We start from the raw sequence: 14764 nt of genomic DNA on the forward strand, positions 1-14764 counted from the left end.
TACATTTTTGCTGCTAGCTGGTATGTTATGTTTAAATTCACATAATTTAATTTTGCAATAATATTTTTGTAGTTTATTGACACCTCAACTGTGTACTGTTGGCAGGGCACTGTCATGTGTCTATCATCCAATTTATAAGCAGTGATCTTTTTCTACACATTACCGGTTTCCAAATGATAATAATGGCACCGCTGAAAAGATCATTTTGTGATACACGTCCTACAGACGAGAGGATTTGCAAAGTACTGGTGCAGAGTCAACAACCTGTCCCCTGATCATGGACTGAAAAAAAGAGATGGTTGTTGACTTCAGAAAAGCATGGAGCAAACACTTTTCACTGAATATCGACAGCTCCTTCATGGACACTGTCAAGATTACAAATTATTTTCTTCACCTGGTCAACACTAAGAAGGCTCAGCTCCTTCTACAGAGGGACATTTGAGAGCAATCTGAGCAATTCCTAGTGTGGAAATTGCACTGTTTCAAATGGTAAGACCCTGCAGGAGATAATGAAGACAGCTGACATCACTGGGGGCTCTCTTTCCTTAATCACAGACATTTATAACATACACAGCATCCGCAAAAGCCACCAGCTTTGTAAAAGACCACATGCACCCGTCGCACACGCTCTTCAACCTGATGCCATCTGGCAAAATGGTACAGAAGCATTCGGGCTCTTGTGGTCAGACTGTATAACAGTTTCCTCCTGCAAACCATCAGACTTTTCAGTACAACCTTCTCCAACACACAAACACACACATCCTCACACAGACATATTTTGCCAATTTCAACACATTTAATTTTTAAATTGCTCCTAAAACCATGTAAATGAAATACTGTATGTTATGTTTACATGAATATAATTTATTATTGTGTTAGAATATTTTACTTTATTCTACACTTAAACTGTGTACTTATGCCATCACATTGTCCTTCAATGTGCCTGTAATCCTGTTTTATTAATTATGGTTCTGTTTGTGTTGCTTGCACATGTGCACTTTATATAATCCTGAGTAGATTCACATGAACAAAAGCTTCCGTTAACCACTTTCTGGTCAGGTTCACGGAAAATTGGACATAATGCGAGAATCCACTCTTGATGGGACACCAATCCAGCTCCTAGGCACCCTGATTCACACACAAGAACACTCGTTCACGCTTAGGGGCAATTTAGAGTTGCATAATCAGCCCATTAGCACGTTTTGGGACGTGGGAGGAAACCATGGAGCCTATGATAATGAACATAAACAATAACAAGAGCTCAATATAGAAGAATATTGAACAATTCTAGATATAAATATTAATCTCTCTATTTGGAAGTATGTCAGGCTCACCATTTTGTTGAAAGTGCTACCTCTGGCCAAGTCTGTACTCCCTGGCACAGGCAGCTAGGGTTTGGGTGGAAATATCCTTGTACTTAGCAGAATTCATGATGCCATCTATCTTCACGAGAGCTCGTATATCCCCAGCTACAAAACTGGCTCACTGCAAAGCATCAGTGTTTCATATTTTACAGGAGCTTTTTCTTTATTTGCAGGCTGTTTTTTTGCCTCTAAACATGCTGATGCTATTTTTTTGTCTTAACTGACACAACACACAATTCCAAACCTAGTTCTAATAATACTTGGGAAAGTTAAGATATCGCATATTTGAGTTTCTCTCAGGGAAGGATTCATTCTTGCACTTCTTTCTGACAGCTTATTGTTAAAGTGGCATTTAACAACTGGATTTGAAACTTGACGATTAGCTAAACTGTGCAACTCTAAGACTATTATATAAACTGTTTCCCCCTCAGTTTTTTTTTTTATGAAAAATATGTGCAGCTTGACAACAATATATGTCTATTATAATGCTTTGGTCTTTACCATTAAAGGGATAAGACAAGTATGTGTGCAACCTCATATTCCTAATAAATAAAAAAAACAGAACATGGAGGTCATAAGGACTCATGAAAGAGAAAAAGATAGAAAGAAAGTTTTGCACATTTTTTAAAAATATTTTTCAGTATGTAAATAAAAATGCTTGAGTCCTTTAGTGAAACATTGTGTTCTTACAAAGGGGGTCGTTGGTTTTTTTTAATAATTTATAAAATAAAAATTTATTACTTTATTAGCTGTTTTACCAGATTGTACTGCCTCTTGAATATTTTTTATATAAACATATTTATTATAAATAAACAGTTTATTAGAATCACAGTTCAAGTTCTGTGAAGTTTTTAAAGTTACTTTTAATGAAACCAAATACCTTTTTAAGGAGTTGCATGACCTGATATTCTGAGCTGTGTAAATGGATTAAATAATACAGCATATATGCAACTCAACAAACAAACATGATTACATTAGAAGATTTTAACAACACAACTACATTTTACATTACTGGAAATTCTCATATACTGGCAATTAACTCCATGGTTATTTTAATCACAATTACAAAACACTACATTATGTAATATGGGTTTTTCTCTCTTACACTATCTAATATGTGACAAAACACATCCTGCATGTCTTAACAATACAGTCTAAATTACATGTATGATGATTAGGACAGAGAGACCCTGAGGTGCTGTCTAGACTACATGCCCATAAAATTTCCCACCTTTCACCCAAGATGCCTTCCCTTTTAAGATACTTAATCACACTAAATTTAATTAGTTTAAGCTAGTGTTTATTAATGCCCAGTTAGCCGAAGTTAGAATTTAGAGTTAAAAGTTTGCCATGCAAAATTAAGGACCCCTACAGTGGTCCTTACAGACAATATGTATCACAGCACTTAACTTGGTTGGCTTGGATATTGTGTAGTCCACTTCAAGTGCTTAGGCAGCTAAAGTGCCATTATAGATCAGGAAGACATAGTCTTTGACACGTTCAAGGTTATCTTTGTTTGTTAAGCACCCCTGAGAGAAGCAAAAGAGGTCCCTCCAGAATCATTTACTTTTTCATGTAGTCTCTTAACTGCCATTAGTCCACGTCTGCAAACATTACAGTGTAAAGAAAGTCTATACTCTGCTGTGTTCATGACAAAAGACATTTCCGGGGGCTATTGGTGAGCCACACGGTTGTTAATGAAGATGGCCTAAAATGGACATCTTAAAGATACACTTACAAACTATGGAGATAGCTTTAGACTTTTTTCAGCTTTGCTACGATGGTTTAGATAAAATGCTGTGATATCTTTAGGATTGCAACTGCAATGTTGTTCTCAAGTCTCCATCAGTTGAACAAAATAAACTTCATTTTATAACTTTAATGAACTTCCAGTTTACACAATAAGGACAGGCTCTCAATTTAATCTGATTCTACTTAAGGATTTTTTACTTGACACAGTTGCCTTTGGTTTGCACATTAGACATAAACCCATAAATAATATTTATGCCCTGACTTTATTGACTGAATTGAATCTGTTTGCCCATCATCAAAAGCAATATACAATTAAAATAGATTTACAGTTTGAAGTTAAATGAATGCCTGTTTCCAACATATCTAAGTCTGACAGATAAATCTTTTTTTTATGTATACTAATGTATTTATGTACAGCAAATAAAGGGCACACTGAGGTGAGAATTCCCCTCTCGTCACCATCAGAGGAGTACACACAAGCCAGGTGGAGCTGAATAATCAACAACTTCAAGTGTCACATACAATCTGGCACAATAAAGGCAAAGAGGGCAGAAGGGGTCTCCAGTGTGGCTTCCACTGAACATTCATAGACAAAACCGGTGAACAATTACATTGACGACTGTAAAAGCAGCTTTATCATCATTGCAAAGTGGTGTGAATACACCATCAAGTCCAATATGGCATCTGATCAGCAGTTTGGTTCATCATCTTGGACTCGCTGAGAGGAAAGCAAACAAATAATAAATAAAATATAAAGAATTTTGAAATGTTTTCACAAAATGTTGGCTCTGTCTTACTCTGTATTTATGTTGTACTTGGCTAGGTACTGAAATCACTGGTTAAAATTGAACAATCGAGGTAAAAAAAAATTGCATTCTTGCCAAAAGTCCCAGTTCCAGTATATTTAGGCTGAAATATCAGGTACTTAATACAATAACAAATAAAATAAGTAGAAGATATTAAAAACTAACAGTATAATTTATATATTTCATTTATTAAATGTATTCAAATATATTGCCTTTAACTAATTTGATCTTATCTTAAACAAATCCTTCTGTATACTACCTAAGCATGGATACAATAAATCTATTTACATACACTGCATAGACAAAGTATTGGGACACCCGACTTTTCCAGCCACATGTAGTCCTTAATGTTACTGTTACCACAAACTTAGAGGCACACAATTGTATAGATGTCATTGGATGCATAACATTAACATTTTCCTTCATTTGAACTAGAAGAACCAAATCTGTTCCAGCATGACAATGCCCCTGTGCACAAAGCGAGCTCCATAAAGATATGTGTTACATGGGTTAGAGTGGAAGATCTTGGTCTCCACTGGTGTTATAATAAGCTTCACTCTTCTGGGATGTGTCCACTAGAGTTTGGAATGTGGCTGTAGAGATTTGTGCCCATCAAGATCTTTCACTCCATAAAGTTATGGGTTACATGGGTTGGAGTGAAAAATCTTGATTGACCTGCAATAAAGCTCTAATGTCAACCCTACGGAACACCTTTAGGATGAATGTAGAATAATTTAGAACAGTGACCATCCCAGGCCTCATCACTTTACATCAGTACCTGCTTTATGAATGCTTTTGTAACTGAATGAGCACAAATCTCTACAACCACACTCCAAACTCTAGTGGAACATCCTCCCAAAAGAGTGAAGCTCCAACCACTGGGGACTAAATGTGAAATGGGATATTTTAAAAGTACATACGAATGCTATGATCAGGTGTCTAAACCTAAAGAAATGTTTAAATAATAAAACCCAACAGCCCTATGTAAAATTGGTATTGTAATTTTTTTGTAATAAATGTTACTAAAGTTTAGAAATAGATTGTTCAAAATGGGTTGGACCTGTAAGTTTTTCATATGTTTTCTAATGGAAGAACATGAGAAATGCAGAATAATCCCTAAACTCAAGATGTGGCAACATGTGCTATGTTATCACTTGGATATTTTAACAAGACCTACCTTGAAATTAAGACAATCTTGTGAAGAGTGCAAGACGTAGCCCATAGCATTAATACATTGTTTTCTCCCTTTCCCTTTCCCTCTCACCAGGGGCTGAATCTCACTATTAAGTTTTGCCTTCGGCCCAGTTTAGTAGTTCGTGATGGTGTGGAGTACCAGAGTAGCATAGGAAATTAGATTCTGCTGTACTGCATCAGCTGGGAAATGCATAGAGAGAGAGAGAGAGAGAGAGAGAGAGAGAGAGAGAGAGAGAGAGAGAGAAAGATCCCAGCAGTACCCCCTGACCTGGCTTCAAACTCTTGCTTGCTCCAGCAGTGTCACAGTAGGGAGTTAATTAGCATTTGCTAATGAGATACTGTGCCAGGGTGACACACTGCAAAAAAAAAAAAAAAAAAAAAAAAAAAAGAAAAACTACGATCCCCCTGCTTCACTCTTGTCAACAGAACAACAAACAAGGTGAACACGAGCTTGTTATGAAAAGTGCAAGTTTGTCCTACAGAAAAAAAACCCGAAACAAAAAACGAGAAGCCATTACAGAAATTCTAATGGGTTCCACTTCAAATACATCAGCTGTTAACCAATAAAACAGTTTGAATCAATTCCATTATGTAGTGTGTGTGTATATATCATTAAATCATTATCATCAATCCAAAGAAATCGTTAATGGAATCTGGATGCTCAATGATGTTCTATTGTATCTTGAAGACATTTTATGGCATAACATGCCAGTAATAGAAAGGAAAAATCAATCTGGACATTTTACCAGCAGCTGGAAATTTAACCGAAAGGACCCCTAGGACTCTTACGATTTTCTACAGGGTGAATGAAAATGAACTAGGCAATATTTAATAGCTATAAAACTTGGCGACCTTATTTTCATGTGGGATGGTGCACCACCCCATTTTTCTCTTAATGTGCATGCGTGGTTAGACCAGCATTTTCCAGGACATTGATCCAGACCTCATGGATGGCCTCCAAGAAGTCCAGATCATACTTCATGTGATTTTTTTCCTGTGGGGCTATGCAAAGGAGGAGGTGTACAGGACACAGACTGGCACACTGGAAGACCTGGAGGCACAAATTTAGGAGGTTCTGAGCAATAACCCAATGACTTCCTTCAGAAGACTGACTGTGCATTCTATTCCCGGTCGTTGAGGAAAATGACTGATGCCACGTTAAAATGTAAAGATTTTCTTTTTCTTTTTCTCTGTAACAAAGTACATTTTTTGGCATTTTTTCCTCCTAACGTGCAAAACAAATTTAAATCACTTTGACTTTTTTGATGGTACAGATAAGAGCAATAAATCATTCGAATCTGTAAATGGTCTACTTTAAGTTATATACAGGCATAGACATAAATAAAACAACCTGGATCTCAGTAAATACTTGCCTCACAGACATATTAAATATATCAATAGAAAGCTCAAAATGTCGACTTTTAAGTATACAAATAATATCTGATCATGTAATCCGTATAAACGTTAGAAGAGGTGGAGTTTCTCGGGTATCACCTCATTAATCGTCCGTGTGGAAACATAGCAAAGGTACCGTCTGGTGTCCTGGTGATTTACATTATTTAAAACACCACAATTACTTTAAAACATTTACAAGAATATTTTGTCTTCATGCTCTATATTGGGTATGGTTTCACTAATAATAAATATAAATTTGCATAAAGCATCCATGTTGATTACAATATTAAAAGCTTGAACAGAAACATTTAGAACAGATTAAAATGTACGATTAAGTTTCGTTTAATGTTGAGTTAACTCATTACAAGCATGCTATTAATCGTGATTGAGTATTTTTACTCGATTGACAGCCCGAATATTAATATGAAGTGACGTCCAGTTACCGGTGTTACACTAAAACAGGTCGTAGTAATGGCTACTTTTTACTTAAGTTACATGTCAGAGCTCAAACTACTTTATTTTAACTTGAGTAAAAAAAGTAGTCAGTATTTTAATTTCTAACAGAGTCATACATTTATATTATATTATAAATTGGCATTAAGGTCGAATAGAGCATCATTTAGCATCCAGATTCCAATAAGTTTATACAACAATTTTTTTGGTCTGGTATAGGACATGACTTGATTCAACTTGGCTCATTAGAAATCTATGAGATAATGAGCATGATAGCATTGATGGTGGTTTGAGCATGAACAATGAAGCTTGGGAACCTCATCTGTTTGAGCAGAGTGTGCACATGACACAGGAGGATTGATTAAAATACTAAATCGCTGTTGCATTGCTGTCTTCGAGTAGAAAGCAAGTGAGAAATCCTACTAGAAATAGTAAACCTACTATTATTTATTACTAAGTAAATGTTGAATGTCACCATGATTTTACAAACACGCAGCTGTAAATTGTGTAAAGAGCGCCGCCTGGCGGGAAGAGAATAGAAATTCATTTAATTTACACCAGTATCTTGAATTTAAAAAAAAAGTAAAAACAGCAGAAATCTGCATCATATTGTACATCATCTTTATTATTCATTTAAACTCTAAGAGCAGAGAATCCATACAGTGCAGGGTCGAGGGTTGTAGCTTTTTTTTTTTTTTTTATCTGAATTTTGTGTTCAAGTGGTTATTACTGGATGCCTTTTCTGTCATACATTGTATAAACTATCAGAAGAGGATATACACATAGATATACATAGTGCATTGTCTTGCATTGTAAAGCAGAATAAAAGAAAAAAAGAAAAAAAAGGAAACAGTGCAATTGTATAGACTTCCATCTCGTCACTACACAGACTACAGACATTCGTCTACATCTGCTGAACTTTGCATTGCATACAGACTTGAACTGTTTGGAAAACAGTTTAGGTAACCTAAGCAGGAACCAAGAATTCCGTTGCACAAAAAAGACATCACTTGGTGGTATCTTTCGTAGACGCCATCTCATAGGAAGAACAGATTTTGCTGTGCTTCAAGTGTCACTTGCATGTTGCTTTTCAAACCGCATACACCATTTCATAAGAAGAACTAGCAGTAGATTTACATGGTCCCAAATAACTTTAGTGCCAGAGAGATAAACAATGATATAGTACATGTGTAGGAAGAAGTTTAGAATCATTTGCACTTTTTTTTTTGTATGTGCGTATATGCATAAGTACAAGTACAAGAAATATTTTTACACTTGTATGTTAAAAAAAACATTCACTTAACATGATAATGAATGAAAGGCTAATGAAGGGTGTTCTGCTGAAAAAAAAAAAGAAAGGAAAATGAGTCATTTTATGCAACATAGCATTTCTGGGTGCAAATCCTTTAACATTAATAGCTTACTGTATATACAAGAGCAGTTTGTCATCTCTGGTGATCCTAGCAGGCTTGTTCTATACATGTGGGGTGTGAAGGGAATCTACAAAACCCCCAAGAGAAACTGAAGTAGGAATGCATGCTCTAAATGAACTATACTATACAGAATGGTCAGATCTACATGTATGCAGTGGGTTGCAGTGGTGGTAGATTAGTGGAAAGATTGTCTTGCAAGTGATATAGTTGTCCGGTGAATTTTAAGGTACATTCCATCTGATGTGAATTCACACTGTGTGGAAACAGCAGGCAAGATGGAATGAACAGAATAAAGCAGGCATGAACCGATGAATAAGACGGTTGACGTTTGGAAGTTCAAGCAATTTTCCTTCAGTATTTAGACTTCTAGCATGCGTATCCGAAAAAAAGTCTATATGCTGAGTTTTAGTTCAAAACAAAATACTAAAGATCAGCATATGAAGAAACAAGCAGACAATCTGGGCATTTTTTAAACCTCATGCATTGAAGTCTGAAACCAAGATATCCAAAAAGTAAGTATAAGAAGTAAAATGTTCAGGAAAGGAGAAATACTGTATGTGTAGTTTTAAAATGGTTTGATTCAGTCGAAACGATTTAGGTGTCATCAAATGAGAAAAATCCAAAATCTTTATTACTAATAGTATACATACTGTACACTCATACGCTCACACTTGCACTTTCTTTTCGCTTTTTCTCTAGAGAATATGCTAATTTGCCTTCCAAGTGTTTCTGCCTTTGATAAAACACTCATTCAGGATCTGACAGGCAGTGTATTGAAAGAGAATTGAGATTATGATTTCGTGGGACAGGCTCCAGGCTCCAGCTCCACCACAACCCTGACCAGGATAAAGTGCTTACTGAAGATGAATGGATGTTGTATTTATAAACAGCGGCAATCGAAAAAAATTCAGTAAAAAGTTCAAGAATTTTACAACTACTTTAAGTGTAGTCTATTATTTAAGAAACGCTGTCAGTCATTGGAGCTATGTGGCAAAAAGTAGATAACAAGTCATCAAGGTAACAACAAAATCTTTTCCATGGCTTACTACTACCCTTGAGTAAGACAAATAAAAGGGAATCAGTTTCCACTTTCAGATTATTAAATTTTTTATACTAAGTATGGGGTAACACACCATGGGCCATGCTGGTCTAATAAAATCATTCACAATGATGTGGTTTGATACTGTTACAGACTCTAATTGAATATGTTTGTGTAACAGCACAGCCTAAAGTCTATTATTCCACTTATACCACAGCAATTTGTCTATAATTAACATTTTAATTTGAACAACACTACATGAAACATCCTTGAGACAAATAATTACATTTTATTGCTTATGTTATAGCAGCTATAATCAGGCATTTCCTTTCTTCTTTCATCTCTTTTTGCACTCTTGAAGTAAATTGAAATAAAAAGAACCAATGCTGCATACTATGTTCTCCATGGGGGATTGTGTACCTGACTATTAAAAGCACTGACACTCGAGATGCATTTCTTTAATGGTAAAATTAAAAATTCAAAAAATAATCATATCCAAGATCATATATATATATATAGCAATATGTTTTTAAATTCTGTTCATTTATTAGCCCTACATTTTAGGAAGCCAAGTCCCAGTGGAATGATAAGGTATTAAAAAGAGTATGTTAATATAGATTATTTATGGTTTTTTTAATTTTATTTGAATAATATAATTATTATTTACTTTACAGAAGGAAATACTGATATAGCTGATTTTATGTGCAATTTAATAACACTTTTTGATCTCAAGAATTCAGCCATGCTGTGGTATAAAGTGGTAAAAGGTGTGGAATCAAGCAGCTTGATTCAGCTTAAGGATGTCATTTAAAGCAAGCCTGTGAAGATATAAGCATGTATATATGGAAAAGATTTTGTTTGAGACAGACTTCTCTTTCTTGTTACATTCTTGTGGAGGTAGGGGCAGGCGTGCCCAATCTTTTCCACAAAGGACATGTGTGGGTGCAGAATTTTATACCAGCTCTTGCTTGGTTGGACTGAAAACCTGCACCCACACCAGCCATTGGTGGAAGATCAGACACCCTCTAGCTAGGGTAAAACTGGTGAAACCCTGACTGGTAAATTACTAATATGGTTGGGGGAAATGTATAAATTGTGTAAATCTATGCTAAAATATTATATATATAACATATATACATAACACTTTACAATACGGTTCAGTAACCTGTAGATAACTTTGCAGAGAATAAGCAGGAACATATGAACCAACTGTTACATGAGACAGTAAAGCTCCAATGTCTCGTCCATTCGAGTTTGTACCTCTCATCCACTCATTTATTTTCGGAAGAAGTGTCATTGTTCTTTCTGAATAATCACCAATCATCATGTATTGTAAAGTGATAACTAATACCCTTTTATCTAGTAGGTCTCCAGAAGAAATATAGGCCTTAGTAATTATTAATTAGTACATAATTAACTGTGCTAATTGAAATCATTATAATCATTATTATTACTTACTACGAAAATGTCCATTATTAATGAGAAAGGTAATGAAAATGACTTAGGAGTTACTGTACTACACAATTGTTTCTTCTTAGAGTAAAGGAACCATATTGTAATGTGCTGCCACTACTGCTTTAAATGAGATACAGCAACCAATTAAAGGGTCATTGTACAGTATGTATTAATGCCACATTAAAAGTCTTCGACTTCAGCAATAAAATATTTTAATTACTGTATGTACAAAGAGGCCATGCATTATCATTTTCTTAAAAATCGCCTAATTCAGTATAACAATTTGGAGTTTCCAGAGTTTCTAGATATTTAGAGTTTTGAAAAATATGTGTGTTCACTTTTTGATTAACATGATAATGAATGACTTGTCGTTTGGGCAGTGGATAGTGTTTATGAAATCACTTGCGTGTATGAGAGATTTGGATACATAATCATAGTGTTGGTACATTAAATCATGTTAGACTTTAAGTTTACAATTTTAGAATGTCCCTATGGAAAGGAGTCTATTCCAGAAAGCCCCTTTAACATTTAACAACTTTAGATAGCAAAAGAATAGCTTTAAAAAGGTTTGATTGGTGTGTGATAATGCAAACAATTTTGGGGCCAGGGATCCCTAATTAAAAATCTATTTCACTGACCTTAAATGATCAGACCTTAATTATTCACACATAAAGCCTATTATTTATGTGTGAACAATATCTATTACGTGCAGGACCGCTTTTTCAAATAATGATGTAAAAATGTTTTGCCTGGTTTATCAGAGTAGTAATCCCTAACAAAAGGATTTCAATCATCTAACATGCACTCTGACAGACGAAATAATGTTTCTTGTTGGAAAAGAGCCTTTTCATAGATTTTAAACTCCACATTGCATTATTTTAAAGCACTTCAGGTTTGTGATCACATGTCTGTTGTAATTTGATTGCCCTTATTTAATAGTGACAGTCTGATAGTTAGAGTGACTGTTTTTAAACAGTGTTAAAGCTTCTAACAGCCTCAATCATAAAACTGGCCTGTATGTCTGCTATCCAAGCAGCTAAGATAGCTGATACCTAGAAGAATTGTTTTGACGAACAGCTCATCTCTCTTATATACGTGAACGTTTTTTTAGACCAAATGAAGGCACCATTTTTGGCGCTTCATATAAAAGAGGTCTGAGCCAAAGATGTGGCGGTTCAAAGTGTTATCAAGCCTGTTTTGTAACAAGCCAGTCTTGAGACTAACATTATAAAAATAGTCAATATATAAATGAAGTTGTACAATAAAAACCAAAAAAGAACCAGCCATCATTTGCAGATTAGGGCAGACATCTGCTGATGATGAGGATATGGGATCACTGTGAGACTAATCCAGGGGGTCATGTGCCTGTTGCTTATCCAGCTGTAAGTTCAGCCATGGTTATCATCTCCATGATGTTGAATTGCATCAGAATGATATAAGGCACATGCTGATGGAGTATCAATGATTAAGTGCAAGACATAAAAATTTTAGAAGAACCTTAGAAGAGAACCTTGGAAGACTCTTAAGGTGCTGGACAAGGCACACTCAAAGTTGTGCCAGCATAACCTAAAGCAAGTTCTTTAACTCAACAAATGGCACGAGGAGACCAAGATTCTCAGCTCCATCTGGACAATATCAGCCTCATAAACAACAAAAAAATCCCTGTAATTCCTCATGGATAAAACTCAGTCAAGCATAGACAGTTAGTGGACTCCCTACACTGCATCTCAACTCAACTCTAAAGTATTACTTTTTCTACAAAGAAGAATTCTCATTCAGACTGCTTACAAATTGTTTGTCTCTACCGGTGTTAAGTGATCAGCTCAAGCATGCGATAGGATTACCTCTGACCAACTTCAAGCAACAAGCAGCTCAGAATAATAAAGGGCCATCTGTAACCTTCTGCATCTCTGATCGACAGAACATGAACATTCACAGCAGCAGTGCCAACATGAAAAATGTTTAACGTTCCATATCCATCTTTAGTCCCATCCAATACACTATGCAATCACCATAATATACTCAAGTGTTCACTGGACAACTGCTTATGCAACAGCAAGTCTTCTCCTCTGGATACCTTGGCCATGTATCTTTAAAAACTCTTCTGTCTGCTACTTCGAATGCCTTTCTGAAGAACTGATCATGCTGTGGTTTTTAAACTATTGTAGATCTGGGATCATTTCAGATGCTGCTCATATAAAGCAGATTAGTGCATCTGGGTGAGTTAAAGAAGGCCTATTTGGTTAATATATGTGGTGTGATATCACTGTGGGATAACAGCTCATTACTAGATTTACATGTAGTCTAAACCTCTTTTGTTTGGTAAAGGGTTGATGTTATTAACAAAAATCTTAGGAAATCGGTTAGTTTTATTAATTCAATTCAATTCAATTCATTTTTATTTGTATAGCGCTTTTAACAATAAACATTGTCTCAAAGCAGCTTTACACAGATAATGTGGTGATTAAATGTAAATATGTTCTTTGTAAGTATGTTTGTCCCTAATGAGCAACTGTGGCAAGGAAAAACTCCCCGAGATGGCATAAGGAAGAAACCTTGAGAGGAACCAGACTCAAGAGGGAACCCATCCTCATCTGGGTTGCACCAAATGTCCATTTGAAGCAGATATACAATGCTGCGGGGTACAGTGATGACGATCAGAAGCAAACTGCACCCCCGAGTCAGTGCAGCAGACCGCCGACACCAACTACAGTCCAATCCATCCTCAAAGCACCCGTTCTACTCCGGAATTACATGGAACCACCCAAGGTGTTGATAAGAGACCAGTGTATTACTCACTACAGCCACATAAGAAGGACCAAAGCTTTTTAAACCTAAAGTAAAGATACTCATAAAGTGGACAAGCTTATTATTCAAATATACAGCAATACTTACTGTGCCGCTACATAACTAATGGTCATGTATTTAATGAGTAGTCTCTTGTACATATTTATTGTGTGCTAGTTAACCCAAAACCAAACCCAAAATTACTCATAATGTAATTATAATGTAAACCTGAGTATAGCTATGACAGAAAGGCTCCATTTCATTAAATTAGATTTACAAGCTTGGCTCAGGGTGATTTATTCCACAACCAGGTGATTGCTGAGAAAAATCATTTCCTTCTTGGGGACTAAATATTTAAAAGTTGTCAAAAAGTTTGATGTTTTCTTTCGATTAACTTGTGTGTACAAGCTTCACTTACTTTTTTATCTATGATGTTTCACTTTTATCAAGTTTCAGTAACAATAATAATAATGGATGGCCTCCTTGCATGGACGTGAGAGAAAAAGAATTAGGCATTTCTTGCTTCAATGGGTCTTTTTTAGCTACTTCTAAGATTGTAATACTGTATATATATATATATATGTGTGTGTGTGTGTGTGTGTGTGTGTAATTGATGTAACTGCATCATTCATTGGTGAGCTGGAGACAGCTGTTTACTTGAATTCTTATGTAAGTGCTTCTGAGACAAAGACAATGATTGGATGAGTTCTAATCACTGCTGTATCCTTTCTGTGGATGTGCTTAATATACATATGTAATGCATTATAATTGAAAAGCCAGTTGTGTTGGCCAATTTCAGCACATAAATAAATGATATTAAGCAATACAATGGCCTGGGTGAGCAGCAGGGCAGTAGTTGGGCAGGAGGTGATGTGTGTGTTTGTGAGTGTGTGTGACCAGATTGGCAGTATGGTAAGAGGATGTGATAGGTGCTCCTCGCTGTGGAAAAATGTGGTGATTCTCTGATGCCAGTGCCAACTTCACCACAGAGAGTAGTGGCAGGTTGGCAGAGATCAACTGACAGAAGGTTTCACTCAGGAGCTGGGAAAAGCCCTGTGGCTCTCAACCCAGCTCTCAGTGGGACCG

This window comes from Silurus aristotelis (genome assembly GCF_946808225.1).
Source record: "Silurus aristotelis genome assembly, chromosome: 19".
Lineage (NCBI taxonomy): Eukaryota > Metazoa > Chordata > Actinopteri > Siluriformes > Siluridae > Silurus > Silurus aristotelis.